Here is a 22,006-nt window from a genome sequence, read left to right on the forward strand (position 1 = left end):
AAGGCAGCTTTATAGACAGGCACTTGCTACTGCAAGGAAAGACTGGGACGAGCAGCATTGGGATGCTTTAAAATCTGCAAGCCATTCTAAAAATGGCGAGCTCTTCTGGTCTATCTGGCAGCGCCGGGACACCTCCTTGTGAGGTAGCTGTTTGCGCTTTACAAAATTCTGTATTATTATTATTATTATTATTATTATTACTATCTTGAGAAAATCCTCCATGTATGACCAGGACAAAATCCCCAACCACATCACGGACAGGGAATGGTTTGACCACTTTAGGAATCTCTATGCGGGGATGGGGCCTGAAGAGGATCATGGCACCTTTTTGAGACCCATAGCCACTCCCACTGAACAATCCTCATTTGATAAGATCGAGAAGAAAGAGGTAGAGACTGCCATCAAGTTCAAGTTCAAGTTCAAAACGACTTTATTTCAATTCATAACGAATCATAAAAAGCACGTAGACATAAAATACATAATTAAGGGGTACAGTTACATCGGGTAGCAGTCACTATTAAAATAGAGCAATTAAAATATTTACAAGATTTTTTTTAAAATGCGGAAATTTATCGATAATTACATCGGGTGTTGTCAAAACAGTTAAGTTATCTATTTCCAGAACGTTTTTTAAGGCGAAAGGCAGCTACCAGAAAGTTAGCAACACTAAACATAGTTAGTGGTGAATCTAACTTTTTTAAATAAAATAGTGCAGGCTTGATTTGCACGAACCCCTTGTTCTTGAGCAATGGAACAATATACTTTTTCCTGGGCAGATCGTATATACCACAGAAGAACAAAAAATGAACAGTGTCCTGCAGAGAAAAGCCATCACATTTACAGGCCGCTAAGTCCTCTGGCTTGGCCCATACCTTCGAGTCATTTAACAGAAGGTGAATCTGGTTAAGTCTTAGTTTGGTTAATAACCAGCGATGTAATGGAATAGACACTACTGTTAAATACGGTTCAATGGCCGGTGTAGTTTTGGAAATATAATGCTCCCTCACAGTAAGTTTCGCAAGCTCGCAGCTCTCCCGCTCCATTTCTCTCGCTTGGGAAAAAGTCACTTTGAACCATTCCAGGTCATTCTTAACGATGCAGTCTGGTTTATGAAAAAGATCTGGGCGGCCCAGGGAAGTTAATGTTTTTTTAATATATGCAAGCCACGGGATATTTTTCATATTGTCCAGAAGTAGGCAGTCTCTCATAATTGTGTGGTTCAGAGTTAAATTGGAGTTCAGCCATGTTTTTAACCTCATCAAGATAGGGGATTGTTTGATGGTGTCACTAATGTACCCCTGGCCTAGTTCCATATGGACAGAAAAGGTGGCTGTGGATTGAGGTAATCCTAGAAGCATACGTAAAAATCTGTTTTCTTCCGTCTGTATTGGTTCTATATTGTTGGAATAACCCCAAATGGAAGCCCCGTACCTTACTACTGAGATTGATTTTGCTCTGTAGAGTGCCAGCATCGCTTCCGTTGGCTTTCCACCCAGACGTTTTGAGAAGCCGACAATGGCGGCTGCTGTTCTTTTCATGGCGTTAGTTTTGACGGATATTTGAGGTGCCCATGTGCCCTTATCGTCATATACTACCCCCAGGTAGGTGAAAGTTCTCACATTAGAAATAGAAGTATTAGCACAGTAGAAGGTCTTCAAGTCCTTATTTTTTCTGCCGCCTACAGCCATAACATGGGACTTGTCTGTGTTGATTTTTAAGTCAAGGGAGGTCATAAAGACATCGAAGGATGTCAGTAGTCTTTGTAGCCCAAGAGGGGTACGTGCCACGAGTACCGCGTCGTCCGCGTAAAGGAGGACCGGGGTGGTCAGTCCGCCAAAACGCGGGACGTCGAGTGTTGCCAGCTCCAGTGTGGATTCGAGGTGGTTGATATAGAGTGTAAATAGCATTGGGGCAAGAATACACCCCTGTCGCACCCCTCTGGTAGACTTGAATCCAGCTGTACAAACTCCTTCCGGCGTCATCCTAATGGACGCTTCTAGGTCCCGGTGAGCCTCAGCCAGAAAATGAACCAAGGTAGGGTCCATCCCCAGTTCCAGGAGGATGTCCCACAGCCTGGACCTATTCACTAGGTCGAAGGCTGTGGACAAGTCCATGAACCCCAAGTAGATTGATCTACTAGATGCCATTGTGTATTTGCCTAGGATCAGATGTAAGTTGAGGCACTGGTCCTCCGTCCCTCTCCCCTTACGAAACCCGTATTGGGCATTTGATAAGATGTTATTGCTGGCAGCCCACTCGTCGATCCTTGCCAGTATCACTTTCCCCAAGATTTTGAAAGACGAGTCGATTAGTGAGATGGGGCGGTAGCACCTCGGGTCTCCCCTCTGGCCTTTCTTGAAGATTGGAATGATGGTGGCATGTGACCAGGAGACAGGCAAGCTATGTTTCATGGCGGCATTGAAGACGTTGGTCAAGATGTTAGCCCAGAAAGAGACATTTGCCTTGAACATATCTGCTGGGACGCCATCTGGGCCTGGCGCTTTCTTCCCTACTGTGTTGGTTATGGCTTTTTCAACTTCTTCCATATTAAAGGAGAGTGCTGGCTTAGGGGAGTTAGAATTGAGGATAGTAGGTGTTTCGCATATTTGGTCACTCCCATAGATGATTTTGAAATGAGCTAGCCAGTCCTCCTCACTGATGTTGGCCTCTAGGGTGTCATTAGCTTCTCCAGAGAACAGGGGATTGTTTATAATGGCCCAGAAGCTGGAACTATCTCTTAAGGTGGCCTTTTCCATTAGTGAGGTCCAGGCATCCTTTTTAAGAACTTCTTTACGTTCATGAATAATATTATAGTATTCTTGTCTTAGTCTGGCAACTTCCCCTCTGTCCCTTGGTGATTTTTTTAGTTCATTCAGGAGGCAAGTGTGTGCTTTCGAGCAGGCTTTGTTGAACCAGCCCTTGGTCAGTTGAGTCTTTTTCCTGGATTTAACTGTAAGTTCATCAGAAATTAAAACGCACAAAGTATCAAAGGCGGTGATTACATCCTCCCCCTGTTTAGAGTTGTCTTGGCAAATGTCTAATTCATTGCGGGCTTTGCTGCTTAGAGTCTTGAAGAACTCAGTTGGAACTACTTTGGACCACTTCAGCCTTCTACCTTGGTCCGTGGGCCGCACGGCCAGCTCAGGCATTTTGATTGTCCCCTCCTTGAGTAGGCCCGCAGAACTGGCAAGCTCAAGGATGACTGGGTTATGGTCACTAAACGCGGCCACAACTGCATTGTAAAAGACGACCCAACTTAATAATCCAGGGGAAACAAAGATGTAATCAATGATCGATTCGGAATTTCTAGCACTGTATGTCATAACCCTTTCACTGTAGGCGTTGAACCCCGGTTCGTAGAGGTCCACGTTCACAAGGAGGTTTTCTAGTGCCAGTCCTTTAGGGTTGTGTTCAAAGTGTTGGTAATCGCCTGAGGTAGGGCAATCAGTGTCTTCAATGTGGCAGGAAAGCCTGCAAAGATGTGTGTTAAAATCCCCCATAATTATAGTGTGCAACAAAGTGGTTTGGCGATCTTTAAAATTAATCAGAAAAGACTGTAGAGAACAGAGATGCTCAGTAGAGTGTCCGTCTGCTACAGAGTTATAAAAATTTATAAGAATATATTTGTGACCATTGGCTAAGCTGATCTCTAGACACAAGAAGTTGGGGGAGTTAGTGGTTATTTGTTTAGCCGTTCCCGCCAATTGAACAGTGATCAGGATCATAAGGCCCCCTTTGTCCCTTCCACTGGAGGATCCAGTGGAAGGGACAAAGTAAGATGTAAACCCAGGAACCCAGAAATCGCCGTTGCAGTCCCAGGTTTCTTGTAGGGCTGTGATGTCATGTTGGTTCAGGAGGTTCAGCCAAACACTGTCCTCCCTTTTTGAGCGAAGGCCGGCTATGTTCCAGTTCATGAGTTTAGGCCTTCTGCTGGGAACTCCTAGAGGGGGACAGTTCCCTGTAGGTTGTCTGGACATAGGGGTATTGGTGACTGGGCGTCAATCTTGTTCATCCGCATGAGTCAAGGGCGTGAATCTATTATGCAGGGTTAAAGTGCTATTAAGGGACATTGGAATGTGTGTGACCGCCTTATGATTACTCAGCCTATTGATCGTGGACCAGCTATAGTCTGGTTCTGGTTGAGTGTTATCGAGATGGGAGGGCAAGCTAGGTGTCCTATCGAATCCCCTGCCTTGGTCATAACCCGAGTTCGGAAAAGGGTGAGGTCTAGGTTTGGGATAGAAGAAGCCCAGGGGTACGGCACGGGGCCCAGCAATTAAGCCCTCTAAGGGTGAAGCATCCCAGAGTAATCTACGGGCCTCTCCCGGATTATTGAAGTTGATTATCAAGCAGTCTCCCTCAGTTGTTTTATTGGTTCGCCCGATCCAGCCCACCCGCCGAACAGAGATAATGGCATTGGAAACTTCGTTGTCTCCTGAGCAGGTCGAATTTGCCCAAGACTTAGCCCTGGCTAGCAATTGGGGCAGATGTTCATGTTCACCTGACTTGTGTGGGGGAACATTTACCAAGATGGCTACAAAAGGGGCAGCCTCGGGAGGTAGGTTAATAAAAGGTTGACGAATAGGTTTGGGTGGGCTAGGTAGGTTCTGTTGACCTGTAGTAGCAGGAGCTGCAGGCTTATTTGTTACTCCTGTTATGCTAGGGATGTCTATCGTGGTAGTTGCTGGTCTAGAGGACGAGTTGGGTGCAACACTCCTGGCAACTGAGGAATCTTCCCTTGGTCTTTTAGTACCAAAGTTTGGTTGAGGACATTTAGAACCTAGGTCCGCCGGTGTATTACCTTTAAAAACAAAAGTGGCTGGGTCGGCTATTTTGTGGTGTTCATTCAGGCGTTCACATTTCCTTAAAATGCCATCGACGCACTGGTGTAAGTTGTCTATGATGTCTGAGGCTATTTTTGTAAGTGTGGGCTCTATCTTGTCAGTGATTACTTTTTCCACCATGTCTCTGATAGCCTTTTCAAGTGAACCCACTGTGCCCTTTCCTCCCTTGAGATTCTGCGTATTCCTTTTTTTATACTGTCTTTTTACCTGCTTTGTGCTTGATGTTCTGCGTGCTCGAGCTGAGCTAGGAGATTTGGGGGTAGCCCCATTAGAGTCAGCAGTAGTAAGGTGAGGAGGTAACGCAGACACCTCGGGCGGGGCAATAACAATTTTTGGTTCAAGGGGAACAGATGTAATACCGAGTTGTGGATGGCTTGTACTCTCCTTGCTGTTCAGCGATGGTTCTAGCCCCAATTTGCGTTCGGTTCTTGCAATTTCGGTAGTCAACTTCCCCACCTCCGAGGTTAGAAAAGAGAGAATGCTATTAGATTTCCTGGGGACTTTATCCTTGGGTGTACCACCCACAGTGGGGGAGGGTAGCTTTCTCTTACCCATTTGAGCCTGTGTCCTGGATCCTGGGCGTAAGGGGGGTGGCCCGTCCCGTCCCTCGTCGTCCCTTGACGGCCACAGACGGCCCGCCCTCTGCCCGGGCTCCGCCCGGCTCCGTCCGCGCGCGTCCGCGACGCGGAGGAAACTGTTCCCTTTTATGCGCCTCCTGGCGCTTTCCCACAGGAAGAGGAAGCGGTGATGAAGCAGAGCAAGCTGGGAGCTGTAGTCCAGTCACAGCGTCAGGAACCCAGCGGCGCTGCGTGGTTGAGCCTGGCAGGTTGGTGCAGCGTGCAGCATGCAGTGTAGCGCTATGACCCCTCCTGGAGCCGGTATGCGCTAGCGGTGTCCCCCGCTCCTCTGTGGGAGCTGTTCCCTTTTATGCGCCTCCTGGCGCTTTCCCACAGGAAGAGGAAGCGGTGATGAAGCAGAGCAAGCTGGGAGCTGTAGTCCAGTCACAGCGTCAGGAACCCAGCGGCGCTGCGTGGTTGAGACTGGCAGGTTGGTGCAGCGTGCAGCATGCAGTGTAGCGCTATGACCCCTCCTGGAGCCGGTATGCGCTAGCAGTGTCCCCCGCTCCTCTGTGGGAGCTGTTCCCTTTTATGCGCCTCCTGGCGCTTTCCCACAGGAAGAGGAAGCGGTGATGAAGCAGAGCAAGCTGGGAGCTGTAGTCCAGTCACAGCGTCAGGAACCCAGCGGCGCTGCGTGGTTGAGCCTGGCAGGTTGGTGCAGCGTGCAGCATGCAGTGTAGCGCTATGACCCCACCTGGAGCCAGTATGCGCTAGCGGTGTCCCCCTGCCATCAATAAAATCGTTCCTGGGAAGGCCCCGGGGCCAGATGGCATCCCAAGCGACCTTTATAAAGCAAATGCTGACGGATGGGCAACGTACTTTGCAATTTTCATTAATAACCTCCTGGATGGCTCCCCGGTTCCTGATTCTTGGAGGGGAGCAGAAGTAATTCCCATCTTTAAAAAGGGCTTAAGGGGTGACCCAGCGAACTATCGCCCGATTAGTCTAATAGACGCTGGTCAGAAATTGGTCGGTAGGGTCCTCCTGGAGAGAATTCACTCCTGGGTAGACGAAAATGGCATCATGACAAAGTTCCAGGCAGGCTTCAGGGCCTGCACTAGCACAATTGATCAAGCGTTTAGGCTGGTGCTACTTTATTGGAAGGTGGTCATTATTGGCAAGGGCGCCTTATATCTGGCGTTCATAGATCTTAAGACCGCCTTTGACCTGGTTCCTCGTGATCGCCTGTGGTTGATTTTGGAGGAGCTGGGGATCCCCCCTTATATCCTGAATCTCCTCATCCGGATGCATATTAACAACTTTGCCCGCATCAGATGGGGAACTCAGGACCAAAAAACCGATAAAATCCCGGTTAATAGAGGGGTCCGCCAAGGTTGTGTGTTGGCACCTACGCTCTTCACCCTTTTTGTGAATGGTGTAGTATCCTATCTGCTCGAAATTGAAGCTGACGTCCCCACACTGGCGGGTGACAAAGTCCCTGCCCTTCTTTTTGCGGACGACACTCTTCTAATCTCAAAAACCCCAGCAGGACTACAGAAGCTTTTAGATCGCTTCTTTTTGTTCTGTGAGCTGAGAGGCCTTGTCATCAACACCTCCAAAACTAAACTACTTTACTTCAACCCTACTAGATCCTTTCGGTCCACTCTGACCCTAGATGGAAAACCACTTGAGCGTGTTAAGGAGTTCGACTATTTGGGGATTAGACTCACTGATAGGCTCAAGTGGCAGCCCCATATTGACAAAATGACACTTAACTATAGGCGGGCCATAGGTAGCCTGGGCAAGGAATTTTGCGCCTCTATTACTAAACCCATCGCCCCAGCCTTGGATATCTATGCTGCAAAGGCGGTAGGCAGCGCCCTATATGGCGCAGAATTATGGGGCTTCTGCTGTGTCGATACCCTAGTTACCAGTTTTTTAAAGACCTTCTATCACTCCCGAGGGGCACACCGACCAGTCCTCTATTGAGCGACCTTGGTAGGCGCTCTATTAGAGACCTAGTCACTCTTCGTCCTTTGTTACACTGGGCACGGTTGTGGCGTACCCCTGAGCTCTCTAATTATGCTGCTGGCCTCAGGGAGGTCATGAATTTACCTGGAGCCCACAAGATCGAGTGGTTGACAAAAATTAAAAAACTCTTGGCCGCAATAGGTCTCGCATTTGACCGGGATCTGGGGACACCGATGTCTAAGGATGCAATCAAAAGAGCATATTGGGCATGGGTCGATGCCCGGACCCATAGTGACCCCAATCATGGCAGGCTCACAGAGGCATTTTACCAACACAAGCTCGTCCCTTTCTTAGAACCTTACCTGGACTTCATTTCTAAGCCCAGAGACAGAACGCTTTTTATCCAGTTCAGGTTTGGGACTCTTCCTCTTCGCGATAGCACCTGCAAGTGGAATCCCCCGCATAAGACCCTTCCTGATTGACCTACTTGTTCAGGTGTTGCTGAAAATATTTCTCACTTCCTCTTTGTCTGCCCAGCCTGTGCGTCCCCAAGAACGAAATGGCTCAGGCCTGCTTGCCTACAGCTTGGGACAAGGGACAGTCTTACTGCCCTGAGAATCCTTAATTCAACAACAAACACTACTACAATATGTGGAGTGGCCAAATTCTTAGGATGGGCATGGCTGATCAGGCAGAGGTCGATTTGCTCTAGTTAATCTTTTTATATTCAAAGCTGTCAAGTTTAATTCCTTTTTAATTATTTATTGTGTATTATATATTTAGACCCTTTTTACGACATGTTTTTAAATGTATTGTTCTTATGTAATTGTGTTCTTTGTAGTATTGTGCTTTTATGACATCACATGTCGAAATAAAGCTTGATTGATTGATTGATTGATTGAATGTGTACTCAGAAAGGTGGTGAGGATGTGTGAAAAAAGCTTTATTGTTCCCCTAAATGTATAGTGATGGTGAATGACAATGAAGTTGAGATGTGGGCGGATTCTTGCTGTCCATTTTCATTAATTGACAAAATTGTGTGGAAAAGCCTGATACAAAATGAATTGAATCCCATGAATGTTGAGCCATTTGGGCAGTGTGGAAAGAAATTGCCTGTTTACTGCAGAGTTGGAGTACCGTGGTAGAAAGGCTCTAGGTAAAATCTCTGTGGTTGAAAAGGGTAGGACGTTATTAGGATGGAAGGAGCAACGCACCTTGGGGATGGTGTTTGATCTTAATCATCCGGATCAGGTGCTTCTCACTAATGTGAGTATTGTAGACATGTGGAGCTTGATGTATCCCAAATTATTTTGCGCAACAGTTGGGTTGCTTGCACACTTTTGAGCACATTATTATTCTTAAAAAGGATGCAACTCTGAAGGTGCACAGGATGCTTCATGTGCCATTGGCTCTAAGTGGGCTGTTGAAGGAAGCGCTCAAGCGGCTGTGCAAAGCTGGAGTGATCGAGCCCATTGAATCCTCAGAGTGGCTCAGCCCCATAGTGTTGGTGAAAAAGGCCAATGGGAATGAACAGATGTGTGTGGAGCTTAGGGACCCGAATGGAATGACAGTATCTGGGTGAATAGACATCCTCTTCCGCAGATTAATTAAATGCTCCTTGGAGTAAGGGGAGGTTAAGAGTTTTATAACTTTTGATTAATTTATTGCATATCACCATGTTGGCTTGCACCCAGAATCTCAGCATTTAATGTCTTTTGAATGAACAGATGTGTGTGGAGCTTCGGGACCCGAATGGAATGACAGTATCTGGGTGAATAGACATCCCCTTCCGCAGATTAATGAAATGCTCCTTGGAGTAAGGGGAGGTTAAGAGTTTTATAACTTTTGAATAATTTATTGCATATCACCATGTTGGCTTGCACCCAGAATCTCAGCATTTAATGTCTTTTGTGACTCCGGAAAGTGTGTATCAATTAATTTGCATACCATTTGGTTTTACCTCAGTATCTACAGTTTTTCCGATAATCATGTGTGTTGAGGGGGATTGCCCAACGTATTATTTTTCAAGGATGACATACTTATCTGGTGTTCTGATAAGGTGCAACACGATGAAGTTTGAGTGGGTTTGAATGTGCTGAACTTACTATTGGTGTAGAGCAGTGTAAATTTGAGGTGCATGAGTTGGAATATCTGGGATATACATTGTCAGTTGAAAGGGTGAGACCCAAATTAAAGTTAATGGAGGCTATTGAGAAAGCACCACTGCCTGTGGATGGAGAACAATTGTGATCTTTTCTGGGTTTGGCACATAACTACTCTGTGGAACATTTTGCTGAAAAAGTATGTGTTGTGCTCCTTGATGAAGAAAGGAGTAAAATATCATTTGTCGGATGCTTGTTAGCAAGCTTATGAGATGGTGAAACACTCTATCATCATGTCTGTAGTGTGAAAACCTTTTGAGTCTTGTGACAAGACCATAATTGTCACTGATGCCAGTGATTATGGTTTGGGAGCGGTGTTAATTCAGGTGTCTAAAAGTCAAGAAAGAGTTGTGGCGTTTGCATCACAGACACTGAGGGCGCAGAAAGTACATATTTCGCCATTGGGAAAGGGGGGTGGCTTGTTGGTGAGGTGTACAACATTTTAGGGTATTTATCAGGGGTACACAATTCTAACTGCGCTCTGATCACAAACCACTTATTGATTTGTTCTCCATTAAGGGGAAGGAAGGCAACTTTGCAGGTAGCCAAATGGTAATATTATTTGCAAGAGTGAATGTTTACTATGAGTTATGTTCCTGGAACAAAAACATCAATACTGATTGTCTTTCATGTTTACCTTTGGATGGTGTTGAGTACATGGGTGATGGAGAGTGGATGGTGGCCAAGATCGAGTCGTGTGAGGGAGTTATTTCAGAAGAGGGCTGGAGAGAGGTGTTGCGAATGTTAATTTGTAAATTGCTTTTGAGAGATGAGGAGAAGAAGAATGAGACGTTGAATGATTTCAGGAAAGTGTGGGCCGAATTGTCTGTGGTGAATGGAACTGTTAGAAAGTGTGACAGGTTAGTTGCACCTGCAGTCTTCATCCCCGGTTGTTAGTTTTGTTGTATGCAGGGCACGGAGGTATGTCGGCCATGAAAAGAAGAACACGTTTAGAGTTTTGGTGGCCTGGAATAGATAATGAGGTCGAGCGTTTTTTCAGGAATTGTGTGGGGGTGCACATGCAGCCACAAGTCTCACATATCCATTGAAACATCTGTCGTCCTAGTAGATTTACCACAACTTGTGTGGGAAAAGTTGCAGATTAACATCTGTGGTCCTTTTGAGTGATTGGGGTAGGATAACAGATTTGCCTTTGTGATGATGGACTATTATTCCAAGTGGCCTGAAGTGGCATTTGTGAAGCAGGTGAAAGCTTTCAATATAGTAGCTTTTTATGAAAATGTGCTGAGGAGCCATGGGTGTTCCAGAATAATAATTTCTGATAATGGTCCACAGTTTGTGATGGTAGAGTTAGAATCTTCCCTTAAGAAAGAAGGCCTCACACACCATTAAACTGCAGTTTATCACCCTCATGAGAATGGTCTAGTGGAACCTGTCAACCGGGTATGGGGTGATTGTATCCAATTGGCTATGAAAGGGGATTTGAACTGGCGAAGAGAAGTGAAGAATATGTTGTGGAGGTATCAGACAACTCTGCAGTCTGTGACGGGAGAAACCCTGTTTTTTCTTTAAAAGGGAAGGGTGGCTTGCACCATGGTTACTCCAGCTTAGATGGAAAGGATGATTTTCCTGAAGTGAATGGACAAGCTTTGAGAGATAGAATTGGCATTTGTTAAGATCAGTAAACGCATGGGCACAATACCAAAGTGGGGAAAAGGAGTAGGACTATCAAAGTAGGACACTGCATGATAATGTGAGTGGAAAATTGCAAGAAGGGCAGCTCAAAATGGTTGTGTCCAAAAGATGTGTGTGAAGCAAAGGGCAACATGGTACACTCGGCTGATGGTAGATGGTGAAACGTTAGGAAAGTAACTGGATGTAGTGATTTGGAGTGTAGCACGTGGATGGGAGAGAATATCTTCGAGTCTGCATTTGACATAAGTAAATATGAGTTGAACAAAAATGAGTTAGACCATGCTCATAAGCGGATCAGAGCAAAACCCGAATGGTTAGAAGATTACGTATGTGAATAGTTTAAATGACGGTATTATTTCTGTGTGCAACCTATATTACTAAGTGTTAATTCTTGTTTTAAATTTATATTTTTCTATCTGTATTTGGTGTTATTAGTCTGTTTTTTTCTCAGTTTTGTGAGAAAGAGGGTGGTGTTGTAATGTGTTATGAGGGAGCACAGAATGTAGGCTTCTCGTATATCCAGTAAGAGATAGGGATTCTTGGCTGGGCTGTTGAGGAAGGAGACCGGGCTAGCCAGGTCATGCTCATGTGCAGTGGGAAATCCTTCTGCGTAAACCTATACTTATGGTTTGTGGAACTGCTTTTTAAAAGTCTGCCCACCTATCAATCATGCGAGCGGACAGGGAGTTTGGGAGGGAGGGTGCTCCATCGCTGTTGCAACGGAGTTCCCTCTCCATCAAATTCGAAATCAGCAGTCAAGACTGATACCTCAAAAACCTGTGTCGTCCTTTGTCTTACTTTTTTGCTGGCTGCCTGGAAAATTTGGCAATACACTGCTTTTGATTGACAACATTGTTTTGGATATGCTGTATGTAATGGATCTTTAAAAGAATTTGCTTCATAGTTTTTAAGCTATACGGGTCTAGTCTTTTATTACCAATCATTGAATTAGTATGATGTTTTATCTTATTGATATAATGGCTTTTAAGACTTGTCTCGTTGGTTTTTAGTTTTATTAGCTTTGGCCCAAAAATAAATGTAAATGGTTTGGTCAGACTTTCCATTAAAAAGGCATATTTTGTTTTCGCAACAACTGTGAATCCGTTTGACAAATCTGCACTAAAATTTCCAATAAATGTGCATTGGTTCTTCATGGCAAGCTTCATGCAGATGCGTCAAGTGGGGGCCTAAAAATAGCTGGAATCTCCAAAGTGACGTTTCCTATTTTAATTCCCATAGGATTCTTTGCACCTCGATATAGGAATAAAAGGCGAAATACAATTACTACGTAGATGTCGTGTAAATAGAAATTTCTCAAGGAAGTGTCTATTCTTGGTTTGATGAAAATCCATTTATTATTGTTTGAGAAATTTACATTTCAAAAGTGTTCGTTCTGGAATTAGAGATAACTGAACTGTTAACTCACAAATTCTCAGCAAATTCACAGAATATGTGTGAATTCAGTTGAAAATCCAATTGGATTTGTGAATCCGGCCACAGACTCTGAGATTTGCCATGCTCTGAGTGGCTGGCCAGCACAGAAAGGTTTTTGTGGATCCCGTTATCTAACACGGTGCACCTAGAACTATGTTGAGAAAATGAAAAATGGTGGGATGGGACCTGTGGCCAACTACTGCTGTCAGACCAAAGGCCAAACACTGCAGGAAGGACACAGAGCCCTTTCTCATGATTTTGTCTTGGAGGTTACTAAAGTCCTTCCAAAAGCTAAAATTAGGCATATTTTCTATAAATTCACACTATCTTCCTCAGTCATGTGAGAATAAAGACTGATATTCTGGGTGAAACTTGTACTTCCAACAGCAGTAGCATCTGTCAGCTGATTCTACAGTGTTCTGCTGCGGCCTGCCAGAGTGTTCTAATGAACAACTAGAGCGCAAACATTCTTATTTATGGCAAAAGTGTGGCACACTTGAAGCCATCATGATTGAATCAAAGCTATAAAACTTATAACATTTCCTTATAGAAAGTAACAAAATGAGGGGAGTGTTTTGTCTTGAAATTATGGTTAGTGCTCTAGAAAGCAAAAATGAAGTCACATTTTCTATGAGTTCTAAAAAAATACCTTCTTCCTCCATTTCAGTAACACATTTTAACATGCAAACTAAACCATACTTTCAATACCAGTAGAAGACTGCCAGTTAACTCTCTGGCGATCATCAGCAGCTTTACCAGAGTGTTCTAAAGAACAACTAACATTCTATATTTATGATTACAGTATGGCACCCTTGAACGCCATCTTGATATCGCCAAAACTGTAAAACTGAAAACCTTTCCTATGGAGGATACTGCAGTAAGTGAAGAAGTGAGGGAGCTTGACAAAAAAATAAAATAATCCGGCAAGATGGCTGCCTGAGAAAAAGAGCTCAAAATGCAGCACAAATACTACCCAAATGTAGCCCAAAAGTAGAAGTGTGCAAAACCCTTCATTAAATTGTGCAATAAATAATCAAGTCATAATGGATGAAAAACATAAAAATAGTAACTAGTTTAAAAGCCTTCTGTCAATAATTACGAACTCCGATAATGTGTCCTCAGTTTAGCTTTCTAGTGTACCCTCCATGCTTTCTTTGAGAGGAAGAACACCCTTATTTTGTTAATTTCTAAGGAAATAATTTAGGTTTTACAGTTTTCATTCCATCAAAATGACTTTAGGTGTGCCACACTTTTGTCATAAACACAAAATGTTAGCGCTCTAGTTGTTCATTAAAATGCTGTGGGGAGTGAGAGAGCAGGGACATTAACTAACAATGGAGGGGAAGGGGAAGGGGAAGGGGAAGGAAGCAGCGGCAAAGACAGCAAACTGACCATGCCGGGCAGGCAGGAGGGCAGTGGCAGCGCAACAGTCCACGCAGGGTAACTGGAGGGGCAGAAGCAGAACAACAAACCATAGAGGGCAGGGCGGAGAAAAACATTGGCAGTAAGCCAGACATGCAGTCAGGCAAGAGTGTCTGTTGCAGCACAACAAACTATGGAGGGTAGAAGGGAGGGGTACTTGCAGCACAATAGAGCTCACAGGGCAGGTGGGAGGGCAGTGCCCGCAGCCCATTAGATCATGGAGGGAAAGCATTAGGGAGCCTGGCCATGCACACAGACAACCAATTGCATAGGGTAGCAAGCTGACTACGCAGAACGGGTAGGGGGACAGTGGTAACACAGCCGACCGTGGAGGGAAGGATGGAGGGGGCACAGGCATGCCAGCAGATCAAGGAATGTAGAAGGGAGAAGATAGGGGCACGGGCTCGGACTGCGAAGTGCGGGGGAGCAATCAGTGTCATTGACAAGTTGACAGTGCAGGGCAGGTACGAGAGGCAGTGGAACCACATTGGGCCATGCAGGGCAGGAGAGAGATGTCAGGGACCCAGACAAAAAAGGAAGGGAATAATTGGGTAGGGGCAGAAAGTTAAACATGGAGATCAAGCGAGAGGTGCAGTGTCAGCACAAAGGACCATACAGGGCAGGAGGGAGGGGATAGGGTACAGACTCGGGCAATGAAGGAAAGGGGTGAAGATGGCCAGGCCAGCAAGTAAATCACAGTACAATGGCCTGCAGGGGCAGCACAATGGACCATGAAGTGCACGTCGTGGGACAGGAGTATGACTATAGAGAAAAAAATGGGACAGACAAGGGGGGCAGGAGCAACAAGCTGATCACATAGGGCAGTTTGGCAGGGCAGTAAGCTGTCCACAGAGGCCTGCCTGGATGGGGCAGGGGTAAATAGGTGGTGAATGGAGGGCAGGCAGAAGAGGGGCAGGGGGAGCAATCTGACCATGGCGAACTGGCTGGCGTGTGCAGGGTCAGCAAAATGAACAACGGAGGGCAGGAAGAAGAGGTAGAGGCATGCACATGGAGAATGGAGGATAAGGAGTGAGGGTAGGAGTATCAAGCTGCCCCTAGAGGGCTGGCTGATATGGTCCTGGGCAGCTAAATGGACCAGGGAGGGCAGGCGAGAGGGTCATGGGCACACACATGGAGAACTGAGGGCAGGGGCAGCAGCTGACAATGAGGGCAGACAGGAGGGGCTGGGGCAGCAAGCTAACGCTAAAAGAAAGAAAACTAGAAATTCACTGAAAAAAACGAAGTTTAAAGTAATGGTATAGTTAGGTGTTTAAATGAGTTAAAAGTGAATGAATAAAAACAAAAACACTGAAATTAGTCAGTTATAGTTCAGCGATTGTTTGAGATGTCATCATGTTACGAGTGATATAATATGAGAGGTCAGAAACAGTGCCTGGCAGGGCACAAGTTGTAGTTATCTTTCTGAACTATAAATGGCTAATTTTGGTACTTTTAAAAAAAATGTTATCTTTTTTTTACCCATTTCAACACCTCACTATAAAGTGACTTTAACCTTTGTTTTTTTAGTAAATATAAAACTCCAGCAAAGCTTTTACATAAATTATTTCAGTGCTTTATCACGGTCTTTGTTTACAAAAATCCTCAAGAAGCTACATTTGTCTTTGTTGTAAGTTTCATGCTCTCAGTTAACTTGTTGTTTTTATACTTAGATTGCTGTTGCTGGTTGGTTTGTTCCTAAGACAGTCCTTATTTTCAAATCATCTAATAAAATGTCCATATCGATTATTCTCCAAAATGCGTTTATTTGTCAACAAGTTAAAGATATCCTTATTGTCATCTTATATTTTTCACTTTTCATCAAAAAGATAGTTTAGAATTTATTGTACAGCATGTAGTACAGGTTATTTCACGATGCTTTGCACACAGCTTCTCTTGATTGTGATTTCAAATATCTTTACATCAAACAGAGCGGATCCATGAATGCATTATAAGATGATGACTAGATGAAAAAACCGAAATACTGGAATCCTCCAATATCTATCTGCAAGAAGAGCCAGAGTTAAAAACATTCAGAAACAGAAGAATCCAGTAAGAGAAAGAAGAAGCAGACGAGTGATCCATTGGGTGCATACATTTGCTTTGGCTACTGTGCTGCGGAACTCGACCAAATATTGAAAATAAAATCATGAAATGCACACTACCATCAAGTACAACATTAGTGTCCAGCCCTAACCTTGAATATGTTAATTTATTGAACGATCAATCTTAAAATGTTGCTTTGTAAATGCAGGTTGGATGCAAGCAAAACAAAGATATCCAGAGAGACTAATCTCAATGTAGAAACCATTCATGTGGAGCGATTGTAAAAAACACACATATGAGAACAACCTTACAAAGGGAATGAATGTAACTTCAGTCTCAGTGAGCCATCATCTCTAATTTGCCATCATCATATGCACTTCGGAAAACAACTGCTAGCACAGTGAATGTTGGTTGAGTCTTAAAAACTCATTAATCTAGGGAAAGATTTGGCAAAAGTCCTATAGAGGCAGTGAATATGGAAAGGGTTTCAGTAAAGCATACTACCTACAGAGCCATCGATAAACACTCACTGAAGCCAAAAAGGTACTGCAGTGAACAAACCACCATCAACTAAACATGGGAAGAACTATTTAAGTGCAATAACTGTTGGAAGTGTTTCAATGAATGATTAAACAAAACACCCCATTGGCAATTACAACTAACGATGCAGTTAATGTTGGATGTGTTTCAACTGATCTCCAGGCTTAAAGCGCCTTCAATGAGGAAACACCATGAGGGTGCATTGAATGTTGGTTGTTCTTTAGTCAATATTTGAGCATAAGGAGCCGACAGGAAACATATGGAGGAGGATATAGCTACACCTTTAGTGAATATGAAAGGGGGCTCGGTGCCTCGTCCTAGCTTAAATACAATTATCAAACCAAAGCAGAGGAAAAAAACATACAATTGCTGTGAATGTGGTCAGAGCTTTAATCAGTTATCAAATCTAAGGTGCCATCAGCAAAAACACATAGGGGAAAAACCATACAAGTGCAGTGAATGTGAGAAGAGCTTTATATACCCATCTGCCCTAAGGTGTCATATGGCAACACACACAGGAGAAAAACGATACAGATGCACTCAGTGTGAGAAGAGCTTTAATAGATCATCAGATTTAATGCGCCATCAACAAATACACACAGGTGAAAAAACATTCCTCTGTCGTGAATGTGGGAAAAACTTTATTGATTCATCCGCCCTGAAGAGACATCATCGAGTACACACTGGAGAAAAACCATACAAGTGTAGTGAGTGTGAAAAGAGCTTTAACAGATCATCGAGTCTAAAGAGTCACCAGGGAACACACAATGGAGAAAAACCTTACAGGTGCAGTGAATGTGAGAAGGCCTTTAGTCATTCATGTCAACTAAAGACCCATATGCAAACTCACACCAGTGAAAAAACATATAATTGCAATGAATGTGAGAAAAGGTTCACTCAGTTATCAAGCCTAAGATTACATCAGCAGAAACACCCAGGGGAAAAGCCATACAAATGCAGTGAATGTGGGAAGAGCTTTAACTATCCATCAGCCCTAAGGATCCATCAACGAATACACACAGATGAAAAACCATATACCTGCAGTAAATGTGAGAAGAGTTTTAAAAGATTATCAGCCTTACGGCGTCATCAACAAATACATCCTGGTGTAAAACTATATAGTTGCAATGAATGTGGGAAGAACTTTATTGATTCATCAGACCTAATGCGTCATCATGGAATTCACACGCAAGAAAAACCATACAAATGTAGTGAATGTGAGAAGAGCTTTAATAATCTGTCCGTCTTAAGGTTTCACTTGGCAATACATGCAGGAGGAAAACCATACAAGTGCATTCAGTGTGAGAAGAGCTTTATTTATCCGTCTGCCCTAAGATGTCATATGGCAACACACACAGGGGAAAAACCGTACTTATGCACGCAGTGTGAGAAGAGCTTTAATAGATCATCAGATCTAATGCGCCATCAGCTAATACACAGTGGTGAAAAACCTTTCTATTGCCGTGATTGTGGGAAGCGCTTTATTGATTCATCCACCTTAAAGAGACATCATCGAATACACACTGGAGAAAAACCATACAATTGCAATGAATGTGGGAAGAGCTTTAATAGATCATCACATCTAAAGAGACATCAGCGAACACACACCGGTGAGAAACCATACAAGTGCAGTGAATGTGAGAAGAGCTTTGCTCAATTATCAAGCCTAAGATTACATCAGGAAAAACAGGCATGTGAAAAGCCATACACATGCAGTGAATGTGGGAAGAGTTTTCATCAGTCATCAGACCTCCGGAAACATCAGCAAATGCACGTAGGTGAAAAACCATACAAGTGCACTGAATGTGATAAGAGCTTTAATAGACCATCAGTTCTAAGGAAACATCAGCGAATACATTCATTTGAAAAGCTGTTTAAGTGCAATGAATGTGGGAAGAGCTTTAGTGGTTTATCAGCCCTAAGGACTCATGACCGAATACATTCAGGTGAAAAGCCGTACAGGTGCTCAGAATGTGAGAAAAGCTTCAATAGATTATCAGTTCTAATGAAACATCAGCAAAAAAACACATTTGGAAAAACATACAGGTGCAGTGAATGTGTGAATAGCTTTAAAACCTCATCAAGCCTAGCTGACCATCAGCAAATACACTCAGCAGAAAAACCTTATGAGTGTAGCGAATGGGAAGAAGATTTTAAACAATCAGCAAATCTAAGGACCTACCAGCGAATGCAGACAGGGGAACACCTTTACAAGTGCAGTGAATGTGAGAGCAGCTTTAAATCCTCATCAGATTTAATTGCCCATCAACAAATGCACATAGAGAAAAAACCATATAGGGATAGTGAATGGGAAGAGAGTTTTAAACGATCATCAAACCTAAGGACCTACCAGCGAAAACATGACAGTGGAAAGCCCATACAGGCGCAGTGAATGTGGGAACAGTTTTAAAACATCATCAAACTTAACTGGCCTTCAGCAAATACACACAGCAGAAAAAACACCTAGGTATAGTGACTGGGAAGAGGGTTTTAAACAATCCTTAAACCTAAGGACCTACCAGCAAATACAGAGGGAACACCTATACAAGTGCACTGAATGTGAGAGCAGTTGTAAAACATCATCTAACTTAACTGACCATCAGCGAATACACTGAGCAGAAAAACCTTCTAAGTGTAGTGAACGGGAAGAAGAGTTTAAACAAGCATCAAACCTAAAGACCTACCAGCAAAAGCTAACAGGGGAACACCTATGCAAGTTCACTGAATGTGAGCGCAGCTTTGAAACCTCATCAGATTTAACTGACCATCAACAAATGCACACAGTGGAAAAACCATGTAGGGATAGTGAATGGGAAGAGGGTTTTAAACGATCATCAACCCTAGGGACCTACCAGCGAAAAGAGACAAGGGAAAAATCATACAAGTGTTTTGAATTTGATGAGATCTTTGATTATCCATCAGGTCTAAGGTGTCATATGGCGACACACACGGGAGAAACCATACAAGTGTATCAAATGTGAGAAGAGCTTTGATTATCCATCAAATCTAATGGTCCATCAGCAAACACACACAGGTGAAAATCCATATGGTTGCAGTGAATATGAGGAGACCTTTCATCAGCAAACACAGGACAACACACAGACTCAGTGAAAGTAGAAAGAGCTTTAATAGATCATCAGTCCTAATGCGAATGCACATCTCCGAATTTGGGAAAGGCTTGAATATAGCATTCATTGTAAGAGTAAATCAATTGGGTGCAGTGATTGTGGGACTGTATTACCAACCCCAATAAACCATCACACAGAGGGGACAATTCATTAAGGAAGCAATGAATTTTGAAGCTGCAGTGAGTAAGAAGCTTAAGAGAGCATTACGGCTGAGGTCAGACATAAACACAAGACACACTCATACATATTTAATGAATGTGGAATGGGCTTTAATAGATAAACAATAGGAGCCCAATTAAAACGTACAATGAGGAAAAATATGCAGTTTAGAGAATGTGAACAGTGCTGTCATTTAAGAAATTAACGGTTATGCTGTCGTTTAATTGTTATCTAATGGTTATGGGCATAGCTTTGGGAAGGTGCACATGTTTGTAATTGGAGCATGGCAGCAATATATTAATGCAGTTATATAAATTGTGTCACTGAAAAGAAAGTACTTAAATAGCTTTAGTTTGGGAAAGTCTGTCTTTTCTCGGTAGTCTGACCATTCAGAATACAGCTGCTGGACTCACTCTCCGCCTCCCTCCATGCACCCACATCTCCCCCACGTCCAAAAGCTCCACTGGTTTTCCATACCAAATGTGCACAGTTCCCATTACGTGCACAAAGCGCTACACAGTTTGAGCACCACCCATCAAACCAACAGCATCAGCTTCCACGCCCCCACCACACACCCCTGCTCAGCAGACCTCCAGCACGGCACTGTCCCCCGCATTTGAAGAGCCAGAGCCTGTAGCCATGCCTTCTCGTACCTGGATCCTAAAGCCCGGAACTTACTTCCGGTTCGAATTAGGGCTGCCAACTCAGTCCTAGAATTCATGATAAAACGGAAAACCTGACCGGACCCAGAGGGATGCCAGCAATCCCCTTTATCATCAATTCAAGGACACACTTCCAGGTGAGATGTGGCCTTTACAAGTAGACTTCATATTAAATAACACAAAATATGGGATAGGGTGAGGTTGGGCTCAGGAGGCTGGTGGCAGAGCATTAAAACTCATCGTTCTTGCAGTATTCTGGCAGTGGTTGGGGTGTGTCTTTACCTGCAGCCTGGGCATTTCGAGTACCCCCTTGCAATTGCTACTTGGTGCAATTCGCTGGTGAGATACAACACCGCCTGACCCATAAGGAGAGCCTCAATGGGATGGAAATGGTTGTGTACAGTGTCCTCGAATTTGTAGATAAGATATTTTAAATAGAAATTACAACTGCACTGTGTGTTTTCTTTTGTTGGGGTCAATGCATTCCTTATACAGGCCTCGAGAAATCTACTCACTGGGGTGAGTCAGATTGTATCAAGTTGCGCTATTTTTTGGGCCTACTGGCCACATCTAGCCAGCTGGCAAAGAACATGTGTTCTGTTCATTCAAAAAGTGGAAGAGCAATAAAGATGTCTTTAAATCTTGTTTTTATCTTCTCACATTTGCTCTGCCTTCAAAGACAGAGGTCAAATGTCAGGCTATGTTTTCTGACAAATTGCTGCTTATTTTAGCTTGGAGACTTGTAGTTCACTTTTTTTTCTCTGACTGCAAATTTGGAGGATGTTAAAAAGTGAACTGTTTGACAATGGTGCTGGGAACACAACATTTAAATGGCCGGTAAATTAACTGTACAGATGTTTCAGGATATATTTTAGTAGTTTGGACAGCACTTTTTTGTATTTCTGAAGTGAGATGGAAACACATTTTAATATGATCAAAGCAAATCGGAATACTTTACATTGTGATATGTAAATGATAACTTGCTGAAACCCATTTTCCCGCGTTATTGCTTGCACCTGTATAGTTTTATCATAAAACTGTATGTCAGTGAGAAAGTTTATGGCCATTTGAATGGAAAATGTCTGTCTGTAAATGACAATATGCTACCATATAAGCTTTAGTGATGTATTTATTAAAATTGAGCATTTTAAAATATGAACTGAGAATCATTCTTGCCCCCGCCCTGATCACCGTTTTGTTAATGAACTAAGAGGCAAATCAGGGGGCATGTATACTGTACATAGGGGCTAGAGTTTTATTATACATGGAGCAAACGTTTGTCTAGTAAACACATTTCATGGTGGTCTTGTATGTGGTAATAAAGAAAAGAGTGACTCAGTGAAATCAAATATTTGCCTTGGATCACTCAATTTGAGGCAAGTTTATGAGTCTAGTCCATTACAGTTAAGTTGAGTAGAGTATTTAAGC

The 22,006-nt window shown here is 43.6% G+C and overlaps 1 pseudogene across 1 annotated transcript in view; it reads left to right on the forward strand.

Moving 5' to 3' along the window:
* The window catches only part of LOC146863542 (uncharacterized), a 60,343-nt pseudogene extending 38,610 nt beyond the window's left edge, over positions 1-21,733 (forward strand). Inside the window, exon 3 of the transcript XR_014978273.1 lies at positions 15,975-21,733. The product of XR_014978273.1 is annotated as an uncharacterized LOC146863542 (transcript). The remainder of the gene's footprint in view (positions 1-15,974) is intronic.
* The last annotated feature ends 273 nt before the right edge of the window (positions 21,734-22,006 follow it).

The sequence above is a fragment of the Triturus cristatus genome, chromosome 2_2 (assembly GCF_964204655.1).
Source record: "Triturus cristatus chromosome 2_2, aTriCri1.1, whole genome shotgun sequence".
Taxonomy (NCBI): Eukaryota; Metazoa; Chordata; class Amphibia; order Caudata; family Salamandridae; genus Triturus; species Triturus cristatus.